We start from the raw sequence: 15637 nt of genomic DNA, 5'->3' as shown, positions 1-15637 counted from the left end.
CTGCACTCTAGACTGGGCGACACAGCGATAGTCTGTCTCAAATATATATATATATATATATATAGTAAGACAGGCAGGAATCTACTTGATACATTGATACCTGTTGGAAACCTAATAATACTAGGGACTCATTTATTTCTCCCACATGTATTTGTGCAGCACCTGCAGGGTACTGAGAGGATAGAGTGGGAATAAATCAGTCAAGTACTTTGTTAGCAAATCTAAATTTCTCTCAAGACAGGATTATTTCACTTAACTTACAGCAGAGCAAAGTCTATATATGATTTAAGGAGATAGGGTTCATCAAGGGAATAATAGATGTATAGTTATTTCGGAAGACATTGGCACTGAAAGAAAGAAATAACTTGAGTTTGAAAGAATAAAGGAAGGGTTGATAGGAGTGACTACTCTTGTTCTAAATTAAACAAACGTAGAAATCAAAGTGCACATTTAATCCCTGATTTTCAAGAGTTGTTTCAAACCTCCTTATGGTCACATGAAATTGGTTTAGTACAGTAAATTGTTTCCTTTGACAACTAACTTTTCCTTCAAGTGATTGTTTTAAAGTTTTGTGTTCCAAGTTCTTCTTTAAATATGCACCCATCATACTAGATTATATTTAATCCATTCTCTTATATAACCACTATCATTTTGGATTGCTCTCAATTCCAGTGGAATTAGAATTTCTTAGAACTGTTTGGTTTCTTGGCCTGCATGGCAGGCCTAAAAGAGACTTGGAAGGTACTCAGTGATAGGAGGGCAAGATCTTTGGAGCCTCCATCAAGAGTAGTATGGTAGGTGAGGTATATCCACTAACATGATCAGATTTTCCCAAGATTGCTATATACACAGACTATTTTTAACAGTCATCTTTTTTTCTTCATTACTGCCAGCTCTGGATCAAATACTTCAGGTTCTTGCCTGCTTTAAACATGCCCTCAGATCTCTGTAATTCAAGTTGAAATGTCTGAAATAAGGAAAGTATAGTTTAAGGATAGAGTAGCTTATTTATGCTGGGAAACTCCCAGTTAATATTTCAGGGTTATTTTCTAGAAAACTAATTTATCTCTCCTTAACCCCATGGAGATGTTTTGGTGAAAACCACATTTATTGTAACGAATGAGTTAATGTAGATAAAATACTTATGGCAGTGATGGCACATTCTAAGTGCTCGAGAGATGTCAGGTATTACTACTATTAGTCTTAGAAATGAGGACCAAGAACATGGTTTAGCCACAACACATGATAACTCAGGTTTACTTTTTCTAGCTCTTGAATGTACCACATTTACTGACAGAAGACAAAATATTCACGTGAAATGTTGGTGTTTTAGTACGTGTTTCTTTGAGTCATCTGCCTTGCTGAACAATTGTGTGATAGGCAAGGTTATACTCTGGAATTATGTGGTTTATTTCTTACTCATGCTCACTGCCCATCAAGACCATCTAGGGGCTTTGCTTTGCATTATCTTTACTCCAGAGCCCAGGATGGATGGAACATAGACCATCAGAAGTGCTCCCTTTCTCTGTGGCAGAAGGAAACAGAGCCAAGGAGGGCCACATTTAAAATGCCCCTGTCCAGAAGTGATGGAGTCACTTCTGCTCATAGCTCATTGGCAAGAATGAGTCACGTGACACCACCCAACCACAAGAGGACCAAGAAGTGCAATCCTACCAAATGTCTGCAAGTAGGGATATAACAGGACGTATCTGGTAAACTGTGCTAATGACTCTCACACTGGACTAATTAGATGCATTATGTGTTGTATTCCTGGCTAGCCATCTGAAAAGCGTATGACACTGGTCATGGCAAAAGCTTCAGTATTGCTTACTACAAATATATCCCCACTCTTGAAAGTAAAATTCAGAAGGAACCTGAAAATATTCTGGTTGGTCTGTCTATAAGATCACCCTTAGTCATGTAATTATTGCTTTAAAGTACAGGGTATGGTAACAAGTAAATTTGTTGATTTTGTATTAAGTTAATGGTGTAGTGGTACAGTTTTTGTAAGTGAAAGGCAAGGAAGTTATATTTTAAGGAAACGTACTGACATTGACTTGGTAATATTTATAAACCATAAAGAGTTTATCATTAATAGTAGTATTGTGATATTGCTGCTTGCTACTGCTATTGTTCAAATTCTCATTTTTTTTTTTTTTTTTTTTTGTGGTGGAGTCTCGCTCTGTCGCCCGGACTGGAGTGCAGTGGTCGGATCTCAGCTCACTGCAAGCTCCGCCTCCCGGGTTTACGCCATTCTCCTGCCTCAGCCTCCCGAGTAGCTGGGACTACAGGCGCCCGCCACCTCGCCCGGCTAGTTTTGTATTTTAGTAGAGACGGGGTTTCACCGTGTTAGCCAGGATGGTCTCGATCTCCTGACCTCGTGATCCACCCGTCTCGGCCTCCCAAAGTGCTGGGATTATTTTTTATTAAAATTTTAGTAGACTTTTGTCTTATAGAAACTAGTAATGATTTAGGGCATATACATCACTGTCTTGTGAATTTAGGCAGTATTATGTACTGCATTGGAGACTTCTGAAAATATGGTAGATTTGGAAAACTACAGATACTATTTTATTTTTGAGCTTAAAATGCAAGCTAGGGATATAAAGTGGCAAGAGATGAGGCCAGGCTGGCAGATGGAGACACAGGGGTGGTGGTGGTGGTGTCATATTGTGAAAGGTCTAACTGTGTAAGAGAGTTCAGTTGTTATGTAGTCACTGGGGAGTCACTGAATGATTTTGAGGAAGGTGACATAGTCACATTGTATATTAAATATCATTGTGGTGGTAGGGTGTGAAAGACTTAAAGGAAAGGGGCAAAATTGGTGGGAGACTGAAAAGAAAATTATGTATTGAGAGTCCCAGTGAGGGATGAAGTCATAGTGCCCATGTGAAATACAAGGAGGAGATGAATTTAAGACTGTTTAATAAGCTAGAACATGGTGATGGATATAGGCAGAAGCTACGATGACTTCTACGTTAGGCTCAGGTAATTGAGGGAATGGTGGCACCCTTTGCCAAGATAGAATTTAGGAAGGGGAACAAGGACAGAAGTTAGAGTAGGATGATAAACTTGTTTAGACATGTTGAGTTTGAGATGCCTGGGGATATACAGGTATATAAAGCTAGAAGACATTTAGATATTAGGATTTAGAGTTCAGAAGTCAGAGCTTGGCTAGAGGTAGAGATTTGGGTGACGTCAATTGCACTTGAATAAATGGACATTTTATAGAGAAACAAAAGAAGACCTTTGAGGATAGAGCCTGAGGAATACCAAAACTTAGTGGGTATGCAGAAGAAGAGGATCCAGGAAAGGATGCTGAGGAGTGGCCAGCAAGGAAGGAGGAACAGCAGCAGGGAATGATGTGCCAGAAACCAAGCTGATGAGCCTTGGAAGGAGGAGAAAGTGCCCTGTTGCTTATATGCCCAGTGAGAAGGTCTTCTGAGAAGTTAGCTTTGACTAATGTAGAGTCATCTGTGACATTGATCAGAACATTTTTAATGGGGATAGAGAAGGCAGAAACCAAACCATAGTGAGTGAAGGAGTGCATGAAGGAGACAGAGAAAGGGTAGTGATTTAAGAATAAGAGGCACAGAGATGCTGTTTTTTGTTCTGGTATGAGAGAAACTTGACTTAAATATGATATCCTAATCCAGATTTCTTAAAGGCAGGGCTTCAGATGGACATTTTCACTTAAGTAGTGTATATTTGTGAAAAATTTCTGATCTATACCAAATTACTTAACGTTTAATTAGGAATATCATGGCCCAGATCAAAAGTTAGAATTTGAGAACAGCACTGAGAATGAACTAGTTATAAAGCTGGAAGAAGTTGGGAATGGCTAGTAAGGCAGTGAACTGACTGTGTAGCACACAGCTGAGGGAGAAACATTTCAAAATAGGCCCCAGAGGAAGCCAGATCAGGTTTTAGGAGCAAATGCACTGGGGACAATTGGCCATAAGAAGGGATCTCCCTGTGGTGATTTTTGAGAGCATAGGAACCTTTCTAAAACAGGAGTTGGCAAACTTCTTCTGTAAAGGGCCAGATAGTAAATGTTTTAAGCTCTGTAGGCCATACAGTTCTGTCACAACTACTCAACTCTGCCATTGTAACAGGAAAGCAGCCACAGACTTTATGTAAATGAATAACCACAGCTAAGTTTCAATAAAACTTTGTTGACAAAAACAAGTGGATTTGGCCTGTGAGTTATAGTTTACCCACCCCTGATCTAGAGGCATTATCACACTTCATGAAGGGCTTCGTTCCTGCCCCAGTAAGGAACCCGGTGAGGCTAGACACAGATGCCTTATTCTCACCCCTAAAGGGCTTGCAAACTCTGCTGGGAAATGTCTCACTATTTAGGCTCCATCTCATAATTCAAGCTTGTAGTTCTTGAGTCTTTTGATTTTAAATCAGAAAATATTAACGAGTCTCTATCTCTGTGGGTGTTTGGGTAGTTGACTAGATTCTATATTTTGTTTTTTAGAGTTTTCTCTTTAATAATGTGTATGAATATTGAGCTTACAGCTTATTAACGATTCTATATGTATTTACTTTAGATCCTTTTCAATCAGATTAGAAATGGATCCTGAAGATTAAGGTGTAAGTAATATTTGTGGAAATAGGAAATTGAATAGGGAGTACCTTGTCCATCTTAACTTTCTGGCATGGCTGTCTCTCTTTACTGCTGCTTGTTCCTGCTTCTCATGTACTTCGTCATCCAGTGTCCTGGGGCCTCTACCCTTATGCTTCAGGCGTTTTTGCTATTCTCTTGAGCAATGAGTAGCATGAATTCGTGTTTGCAGCGATCAGAGAAAAGATAAGTAGTTTTCCACATAGTCCTTTTTAGATGCCAAACTGGCACCATTTGTGTCACCAGAAAAATTGTCAGAGGTACAGGATATAGTAGTACAGACTAGTACGAAGTTAGCTAAAGGTCAGTGCTCTTAGGCAAGTGACAAAGGTTATTTCAAGAGCATAATGCTACAAAGAGGAGGTGAATTCAGAGTCAGGAACCTAGGAGGTTTCTAACAGATTGGAGCATAGAAAATGAGAGTGATTGAGATAAATGGTTTAGAATAGGGGTTCCTAACCACCGGACCATGGACTAGTACTTTGTCTATGTTTACAGCCACTCCCCATTTCTCACATCACTCCCTGAGCTCCGCCTCCTGTTAGATCAGCAGCGGCATTAGATTCTCATAGGAGCGCTAACCCGATTGTGAACTTCACATATGAGGGATCTAGGTTGTGTGCTCCTTTTGAGAATCGAATGCTTGATGACCTGTCACTGTCTCCCATCACCCCCAGATGGAACTGTCTAGTTGCAGGAAAACAAGCTCAGGGCTCCCACTGATTCTACATTATGGCGAGTTGTATAATTATTTCATTATGTATTACAATGTAATAATAATAGAAATAAAGTGTACAATAAATGTAATGTGTGTGAATCATCCCAAAACCATGCCCCTGGTTTGTGGAAAAATTGTCTTCCACAATTTTTGAAACCGGTCCCTGGTGCCAAAAAGTTGCGGACCGCTGGTTTAGAATATAGGCCGTCAGCAAGGAAGGGGCCTCATCCACTTATGCAGTGCCTCCTTCAGACTTAGACTGAGTGCCTATTATGAGTCAGGTATAGTCCTATATCTCAGGAATACAGTAAGGCATAAAATAGGGTCCTGATTGCATCTAAACCATGGAACATAGAAAATGACTGCTTGCTCAGTTCTCCCAATGATGGTACTTAAGTAGTGCCATTCCAGATGGAAAGTAGAGCCATAATTTATTATTTATTATTATTTTTTTGAGACAGTCTCATTTTGTCACCCAGGCTGGAGTGGAGTGGTGCGATCTCAGCTCACTGCAACCTCCACCTCCCGGCTTCAAGCAATTCTGCCTCAGCCTCCTGAGTAGCTGGGATTATAGGCATGTGCCACCACACCTGACTAATTTTTGTATTTTTTTTTTTTTGTTGTTGTTAGTAGAGACAGGGTTTCACCATGCTGTTCAGGCTGGTCTTGAACTCCTGACCTCGTGATCCGCCTGCCTTGGCCTCTCAAGGTGCTGGGATTACAGGTGTGAGCCACTGCGCCCGGCCATGTAGTCGCTATTTATTACATGTGATGGATGCCTTGGTGTATGGGGGCTTAATTCTCCTGGGAACTCAGGTTGAGAAAATCAGTCTAGTGGAGCAATAATAGAGTAGTAAGTGCAGTGATAGAGAAAAAGTCCTGGGTGTCATGGGAGTGTGCAATAGGGATACCCAGCTAGCTTACAGAGGGCCAGGGAATGCTTTCTGGAAAGGAATTTTGGGAAGAAATGAAGTCTGAATGGAAAATTGCAAACCATGTGGAGAGTAGAGAAGGCTTGATGGAAAAGAGAGACTAACCTTCTCTAAGTCCAAAAAGTTTTAAAAATATAGCTAGAGGGGAGATTTTGAGAAGATTGGTGACCAGAGATAAGGTCTTATCAGCTTCTTACTGGGCACTGACAAAGCCAGATCGCAGACAGTCAGACCTAGTGTCTTACTGGTCTCAGTTTTGTGCTGCTGTAACAAAATACCTGAAACTGGGTGATTTATAAAGAATAGACATTTATTTTCTCATAGTTCTGGAGACTGGAAAGTCAAAGATCAAGGCACTGGCAGGTTCAACTGCCTGGTGAAGGCAGCATCCTCCAGAGGGAAGGAACGCTGTGTCCTCACATGGCAGAAAGCGGAACAGCAAGTGGGCCTACCACTGTGTGAAGCCTCTTTTACAAGGGCCTAACTCCCATTCATAAAGGAGGAGCCCTCATGATATCATCACCTTTTAAAGGCCTCATTTTTTTTTTTTTTTTTTTGAAACAGAGTCTTGCTCTGTTGCCCAGGCTGGAGTACAGTGGTGCGATTTCGGCTCACTGCAACCTCCACCTCCTGGGTTCAAGCAATTCTCCTGCTTCAGCCTCCCGAGTAGCTGGGATTAGAGGCGCCCGCCACCATGCCCAGCTAATTTTTGTATTTTTAGTAGAGATAGGGTTTTGCCATTTTGACCAGGCTGATCTCAAACTCCTGACTTCAGGTGATCCGCCTGCCTCGGCCTCCCAAAGTGCTGGGATTACAGGCGTGAGCCACTGCGCATGGCCATTCACTTCTTAATACCATAACATTGGCGACACCTGAATTTTGGAGGGAACACATTCAAATCATGTTACCCAGTCTCACTGGATGAATGCTGTCTAAGATGAGCTGGATACTGTCACACTTAGTGCATAGTCATTTCTTTTCCTTGAAATTATGATGCACTATCTTTAGTCTATAAGCACTGCAGTCTCAGGTCCTTTGGGATAAGATATGGTGTCTTTTGAAAGTGAGGAGGTTGAGCCTGGATATATTGGCTTTGGGCTTTCTGCCTGTCCTCTCTAATACATACTTGGTGTTGGGCGTGGTTTTCCTTTTGGGATAATTTGGATTATTGCCACTCAAAGTGTGGTCCATGTACTAACAGCATGGAAGAATCTCAGGCCCAAGACCCACTGAATGAGAATCTGCATTTTAACGAGATCCCCAAGTGATTCGTATGAGCATTACATTTTGAGAAGCATTGATGTGGATGAGTAGGTCTTTTTTGCTCTTAGGATAAAAATTAGTTTGTCACTATAGAGAACGGAGGAACTTATATATGACATTATTATAGCTGGTCCTGGAGGAGAGTCATGGGTGCAGTGTAACTTGTTGGGACTTCAGAGGTTTCAAGTAATGATAACGATTTCCTTGTTTTAGACTCTAGATCCCTCACTCTAACCCTTCAGCCCCTTCTCCAGTTAGCTCTAGCAGTTGAAGGATATATTGTTCTTGTAGTTGGAAAAACCCACTGATTCGTTTATTGAAAAGAGATAGATTTTAGAATATCTTGAGTTATTTTTATCCCACTAAGTGTTCTGTAACCTACCTCCTTCCCATTTTGGGGAGATCATTTTATTTGTTATTATTATTTTTAAGATGGGGTCTTGCTGTGTTGCCCAGGCTGGTCTCGAACCCTTAGGTTCAAGCTGTCCTCCTGCCTCGGCTTCCCAAAATGCTGGGATTACAGGCATGAGCCACCATGCCCAGCCTTGGAGTTCATCTTAAGTTCAGACAATCATGTCATTTCTGTCTTACTGGACTCCAGCTTCACTCATTTTTTTCCAGAAGGAGATTACCTGTTACATTATGTTTAATACATGTTTGTCACAACTTTCTATTTGAGACCCACTTGTAGTAGTTTTCAGCATAGTTCGAAGTCTTTTTGACAAGTAAATTTACAGATTATGGCAGTTATTTCAATATACAGAATTGTTGTATCTTGAAACACTTGAAAGTGTAAAGCGCCTCCTCATAACTTGAGTGCTACTATTTTTCCATTTGGCCTGTGCTACTGCAAAATGATATGCTAGTGCATCAGGTGGGATTAGAAAGAAAAAGAAGATAGCTGCTCTTTCTATAGTTGATAGTGTAAAGAACTAGAAGAGGAAAATGTAAAGAAAAACAGTCTGAAACTTTAAATGACTATATTTGAGGTTTATCAAAAGATAAACTTTTTTAATAAATGAGGCACCTGCATTATCAAAATGATTTATTATTTGTAACTGGAATTACCTTTTCATCCAGACTTTGTAAGAGGTGGTTAGATTATGCCAAAAAATGATTAAAATTAAAAAAAAATTGAGATAAAATTCACATAACATAAAATTCACCATTTTAATAATTTTAAAGTATACAGTTTTGTGGTTTTAGTATATTTACAATTTTGTGCAACCCTCACCACCATCTAATTCCAGAACATTATTCACCCCCAAAAGAATCCCTGTGCCCATTAAGCAGTAGTCACTCTCTGTTTGCCTTCTTCCTAGATGCTGGTAACCACTAATCTCTGTGGATTTTCTTATTCTAGACATTTCATATAAATAGAATTGTGCAACATTTGTCGTTTTGTGTCTGTGCTCCTTCACTTGGCATAATATTCTCAGGACCCTTCCACGTTGCGGCATGTATCAGCGCTTTCCGTGGCAGAACCGCACGCTCCATGTGTGGGCATGCCACGCTTTGTTATCCTTTCATCCGTTGATGGACATTTGGGTTGTTTCTACCTTCTGGCTGTTATGCTGTTGTGAACATTCATGCACAAGGTTTTATATAAGCACACGTTTTCACTTCTTTTGAGTATTTGCATAGGAGTGGAGTTATTGGGTCACGTGGTGACTCCATGTTTAACAAAAATGATCTTTAAAATAAAGATGACTGAAAGCTACTGTCCCCAAACTTTTCTGACCCCAAAGAAATTAGTCTTATGAATATATAAACAAGTTAAGCCCTAGAATTACTTGTTTTCTTTGGCCTTTTGTCTACTATATGAGCTGCAGTTGTGTTGCTCCTGTTTCTTTTCACACGCAAGTCACCATTTTGGACATTTCAGAATGGAACCCCTCTGTCTCCTAGACTGTGAATTTGATGCTCCTTTGCTGTATTATTTTATGAGTTACTTCTGGAGCATCAAAAGTTCTCTCTTAAAAAAAAAATCTTGTGGGCACTTAATAAGAGTTGTATATGCCCAAAATGTGTTTGTTCCTGTTGTTGAAGGAGGTTGTTTAGTATCGTTGTTGTTATAGTGTGTTATTGAATATAGTTTAGGAACTCAAGTAGCTTAGTTACCTAATATAAATACTATTGGTGGGGGCCGCGGGTGGCCTGGGGCTGCGGGTGGGGGGTGCCGCCTCCCTGGGCCTGCCTGGGCAATCGCCTCCGTGATGCCGCTGCTTGTCGAGGGGAGGCAAGTGCGGCTGCTGCAGTCCTCGCCCACGCTGCCGCGTCCGAGCCCACCTGCCTTTGGAGGAAAGAGCCAGACTTCTCAGAGGTCAGTCTGTTCAACAAGTGGGACCCCAGGGCCTTCTGTATGTTCAGCAAAGAGAGCTTGCAGTGACCTCCCCGAAGAATGGCTCCATCTCCATTCTGGGTTCTGATGATGCCACTACTTGTCACATTGTGGTCCTGAGGCAAACAGGTAATGGGGCCACCTGCTTGACACATTGTGACGGAACCGACACCAAAGCTGAATTCCCCTTGATCATGAACTCCATAAAATCCTTTTCCGACCACGTTCAGTGTGGAAGGCTGGACGTGTACCTCGTTGGAGGCTTCAGTGACAACAGACAGTTGTCACAAAAACTCACTCATCAAATTCTTAGTGAATTTGACAGGCAAGAAGATGACATTCACTTAGTGACATTATGTGTGACAATTAAATGACCGGGAAGAAAACGAAAACCACTTTCCAATAATATATGGCATTGCTGTCAACATTAAGACTGCAGAGATTTACAGAGCCTCCTTTCAAGATCGGGGTCCGGAGGAGCAGCTGTGGGCTGCGCGAACTTTAGCAGGAGGACCAGTGATTAGCATTTACGATGCAGAGACAGAACAACTTCATATAGGACCGTACTCCTGGACGCCATTTCCACATGTGGATTTCTGGTTGCAGCAGGATGACAAGCAAATACTAGAGAATCTTTCTACTTCGCCTCTGGCTGAGCCGCCCCACTTTGTTGAACATATTAGATCTACCTTGATGTTTTTTTAAAAAATACCCATCTCCAACTAACACACTGTTTCCTGGAAATAAAGCCCTACTCTACAAAAAAAATGAATTACTAGGTCAAAAGATAAGAAATTATTCAAATGGATTCTGTGTGCTACCAGGTTGCTGTGGTCTGAATGTATCCCCAGAATTCATATGTTAGAAACATCATCTCAAATGCACCAGAGTTGGCAGATGTGGAGTCTTTTGGGAGGTGTTTAGGTCATGAGGGTAGAGCCCTGTTGAATGGATTATAAATAAAAGGGCTTGCAGAATTGGGTTTTCTTACTCTTGCCCTTCTGCCTTCTGACCTCTACCTTCTGTCCACATGATGACATAGCAAGAAAGCCCTCACCAGATGCTGATGCCTTAATCTTGGACTTCCCAGCCTCCAGAACTGGGGAGGCAGTCTGGACACAGGGAAAACCTGAGACACAGGTTTTTATCCATTCTTTAATTAAATAATTAAAAGAGATAAACAAATTTGCTTTTATTTCTTTAACTTTTTGGCTTTCCATTCATCCTGTGACCTTGTTGATATTTTAAATGTTGGTTTTATCATCTTTACTATTGTCTGTTTCTCGTATGTGTTATTTCTGTGTTTAGCACTTTGCTTTGGGCACAGTGCCACTTCTGTGTGCCTGAGGCTGGATTTGTGTCCTCATGGTATTAACTCTCAAGTCAGGGACATAGACATATTTCTGTAAGCATAACATGCTTGTTTTGTGCAGACTTTTCTTTCATGCTCCTGTTTCTTTTCCTATTGTTTGTAGCCAGACATTTTAGACCCAATGTCTATTTCTCACTAGTGATGTGGATTCTGCAGTTTGTTTTCTACCCCAGCTTTCTACCAAAGTTGTTCTTTTCATGGTTGTCACTGATTTCTTACCTGTTTTCATTGGTTGTTTTCTTAGTTTTCATTTTCCTTGAGCTTTCTACAGTGATTTAAGACCATTGATTTCCATTTTCTTTGTAATAACCTCTCATTAGTTCCATGGCCTGGTTCTGTTTCTTCTATTCAGTGTTTTTTTTTTTTTTTTTTTTTATTGATTTCTCTCTTTTCTCCACTTAGTTGTAGACACTTCTTTTTTCTTTTTTTGAGATGGAGTCTCGCTCTGTTGCCCAGGCTGTAGTACAATGGCATGATCTTGGCTCACTGCAACCTTTGCCTTCCGGGTTCAAGCAATTCTCCTGCCTCAGCCTCCTGAGTAGCTGGGATTATAGGTGCACCACCACGTCCAGCTAATCTTTTTTTTTCTTTTTCTTTTTTTTTTTTTAAGGAGAGATGGGGTTTTGCCATGTTGGCCAGGCTCTCAAAATCCTGACCTCAGGTGTTCCACCCACCTTGGGCTCCCAAAGGATTACAGGCATGAACCACTGCGCCCAGCCAGTTGTAGACATTTCTTAAGCTTCTAGCCTATGTCCTCTTTTCTTTCTTTACATTCGTTTCCAGATAGGTCTTTATGTACTTTCCTAGTTTAAACTGACACTTCTATTTGGAGGATTTCCACCATCCATTTGTTTATTCGACATTTTTTGATTGGCAGCTTTGTACGTGGCACTGGCCTGGGTCCTGGAGATACAAAGATGAACACACTTTGACTACCCTCGATGAACTTGGAGACCATTGCAGAAATCAGATGTGTAGACAGAGAGCCACATTGCTGTGTGATACATTTCTTAACACAGATGTGAACACAGAGATGAAGGAGGTGTATGGAGTGGGAGACAATGGCTCTGCCTAAGGGAACTTAAATTTCTTGTTAAGAGTGACATTTGAATTGCAGTTGGAAAGGAGAGTTTGCAAAGTGAAAACTAAGGGGAGAAGAGAATATTTTAGGAAAGGGAACTGTATGTTTAAAGGAAGAGAAGCATGCATGCCTCCCAAGTCTCAACTGGTGAGGGCAGGGGTTTTGTCTTATTTTATTTATATTCATGGTATTAAGGTAACAACCAGAACCTTTCAAGTTAGATTGGGGTCTCCATTCTAGATCCTTTATTTACTGGCTCTGGGCTTTAGGGGCCTTACCTATAAATGGTGTAAGTTTTTGATAATGAGCTGTAATCACCTAAAATAGTGTCTGACAAGTATAGGTGCTTTTAAAATGTGAGTTTTATTCTTTCATTTTCCTTCTCTTCTATCTAGCCACCTGTTAACTGGCATACAGTAGGCAGGGAGTAGATACTTGTTGAACAATTTCAGTGTTTCCAAACACCAGAAAAAGATACAGGATTGTTTCTTGTGATGTAAACTTTTACGACTAGGAAGACCAAAAGCACAGGATGAATTCACTAAATTTAGTAATCTTACAAAGCAGAAACTTGTTTTCTTAAGAACTAACTAGCTGGAAGAGAAAACATAGCAATGAATCAAGTCAGATCTGCTGGATGTTTGCACATGGGAGCTGGATAATTTTCCCCCCAAATATAAAAGATTGGGTATGTTGTTTATAAATGTCTTCTATAATGTTTCTTCATTAATGTTTATAGTTGATTTTGGATTTGTTTTCATCTTAGTTTCTTTCTTTTTTTGAGATGGAGTCTTTTTCCGTCGCCTAGACTGGAGTGCAGTGGTGCGATCTTGGCTCACCACAACCTCCGTCTCCTGGTTCAAGTGATTCTCCTTTCTCAGCCTCCCAAGTAGCTGGGATTACAGGTGCCTGCCAGCATGCCTGGCTAATTTTTTGTATTTTTAGTAGAGACGGGGTTTTGCCATGTTGGTCAGGCTGGTCTCGAACTCCTGACCTCAGGTGATCCACCCACCTCGGCCTCCCAAAGTTTTGGGATTACAGGCATGAGCCATTGCGCCCAGCCTCCATCTTAATTTCTTTTTGTTTACAGAGTTAAATAAGCTTGTTTGTAGATTTCAGTTGATCCAGGCTGGTCTGTTTTCTCCTTGGGGTCTCAAATACAGTAGTTTAATTATTTCTCAGTTAGTACCAGCTCAGACTACAGTCTTTTAGGTTTTTATTACCAATTACATTCTTATTCCTTTGTATGACATAAAGGCCTTCCATGACCTGCCCTCTTCCCTCTTGAGCAACTGTATTTCCTTTAGCATACCCGTAATCTTGGGCACCACATACAGAAGGTCTTTGAATACACCATGCAGCTGCATGCTTACATTTTCTTTTTATGCACAGTTTCCTTTGCTTGTGGTTCTCTGCATGTGTCTCTTTCTCTTTCCCCCACTCATCTTTCTAGACTGGTTTCATAGGTTGTTGCCTCTGGGAAGCCTTTCCTTCATGTCTTTACGATTGTTATCCAATGCTGATGTTTTTTTGAATTGAAAAATCTTTAGATGTTTTTCACATATTATAGGGCCCTTTATATTGTCTCTGTTCACATTCCAGTGGCTTTTGATGTTTTCTTCTGGGTGTTATTTGCATCACTTACTATGAATGACTCCCACTATGTGATGAGGTTAGAAATGGCAAGTGCCATGTGTTGTTGAGTATCTGTGTTAGGCACTCTTCTAGGGCTTTGGTAACATTGCATATTGCAGATACAGATTTCTTTGTGAGATGGACTGCACTGTAGTATTTCTTTTTCATTATTCATGTGCTCATTTCTAAATAGACCAGAGCATATTGATTTAATTCATGAGGAGACAATGTTCGGCAACAGATAAAAAGTCAGTTCCTAAATCCGAAGAAAATGAGTAAATTCTTGAATTTGGGTTTTTGTTTGTACAACATCCCAACTTCATCTTCAAGGTACTTCTGTTAAGGCTATACAGAATTTAGAAAATATGTTGGTGTCAGTTTTATTATTAAGTTAAAAGTAGTTTAAAAGTATACTTTTAAAATAAAACAAGGAGGGTACTTACATGTCTAAAAGGAAACACTGTTTTTCTATACTACTCTCAACACTTCTGACATAAACTGTGTGGATTTTCCACACCAACTAGTTCTCCTCAGACTCTAATTGGGTGTCCTACATTTTAACTCAGTCCTGACACTACGCAGAGTTAGCACAGACCCCACAGGTTAAGGACTCATACCACAAGACTGCCCTCCACCCAGGTGCCAGTCACAGTCTGGGCTGCCTGTACTTCGGACTGGCTATTATTTGGGGATTCCCATAGCCCCCTCAGGTCCAGTAATTTGCTATAATGGTTTATAAAACTCAGGGAAGCATTGACTTATGTTTACCAGTTTATTATAAAGGATATTGCAGGGAATACAGATGAATAGCCAGATGAAGAGGTACATAGTGCCTCTCTGGAGGGGTGTGGAGCTGCCATACCCTCTTGAAGTCCTCCACCCTACCAGCATCTCTCTGTGTTTACCAACCCGGAAGCTTTCTGAACTCATTTATGGTTTTTATGGAGGCCACATTACACAGGGGTGATAGATTAAATCATTGGTCATTGAACTCAATCTCCAGCCCCTTGTCCCTTTCTGGAGGTCAGGGGGTTGGGCTGAAAGTTCCAACCCTCTAATCATGTAGTTCATTCTCTGGCAGCTGGCCCCATCCTCCAGGAGTCCCTCGTTAGCATAATCTGAGGTATGTTCGAAAGGGACTTACTACCAATAACAAAAGATGCTCCTCTCACCCCATCAGTAAGAAAATTCGTGGGATTTTTAGGAGTTCTGTATTAGGAACTGGGGATGAAGAACAAATTTATATTTTTAAATTATTTCATAATATCACAGTATCAGTTAGTGTTTCTTTTCTTCTTCAATGATGCGACCATTCAACAAATATTATTTTGGACATCTACTGTGTACCAGATAAGAGAACATATCATTGAATATAACGCAGTGTGCTGTCCTCATGGAACATGCAGAAAATTTATATTGTCTGTTAGGCTAGAATGGATCCATGGAGGCTTATTTTCAAAACCTATTCTGTCTTTATTTAAGAACCATAGAAGATTTAAGTAATACTTTAACATTTGGAAACTACTTTAACAAATGGAAAAGCCAGAAGTGACTTTTACTTTTTTCTAATTTGAAAGGAAAATTCTTTTCTTTTAGCAGAGACCTCTAAATTCATTAGGGAAACAACAACCAACCAATCATACGAAATTCATAAAGTATGAT

At 40.5% G+C, this 15637-nt stretch overlaps 1 protein-coding gene and 1 pseudogene across 1 annotated transcript in view; both read left to right on the top strand.

The window, feature by feature from the left end:
* DIS3L2 (DIS3 like 3'-5' exoribonuclease 2) overlaps positions 1–15637 on the top strand; it is a 390397-nt gene that overhangs the window by 92492 nt on the left and 282268 nt on the right. The gene's annotated exons all lie outside the window — the stretch shown is intronic.
* Positions 9763–11398, top strand: LOC108538227 (protein N-terminal asparagine amidohydrolase pseudogene; annotated as a pseudogene).

The sequence above is a fragment of the Rhinopithecus bieti genome, unplaced genomic scaffold (assembly GCF_001698545.2).
Source record: "Rhinopithecus bieti isolate Rb0 unplaced genomic scaffold, ASM169854v2 scaffold_13704, whole genome shotgun sequence".
NCBI lineage: Eukaryota > Metazoa > Chordata > Mammalia > Primates > Cercopithecidae > Rhinopithecus > Rhinopithecus bieti.
This window is presented reverse-complemented; position numbering and strand designations above follow the sequence as displayed.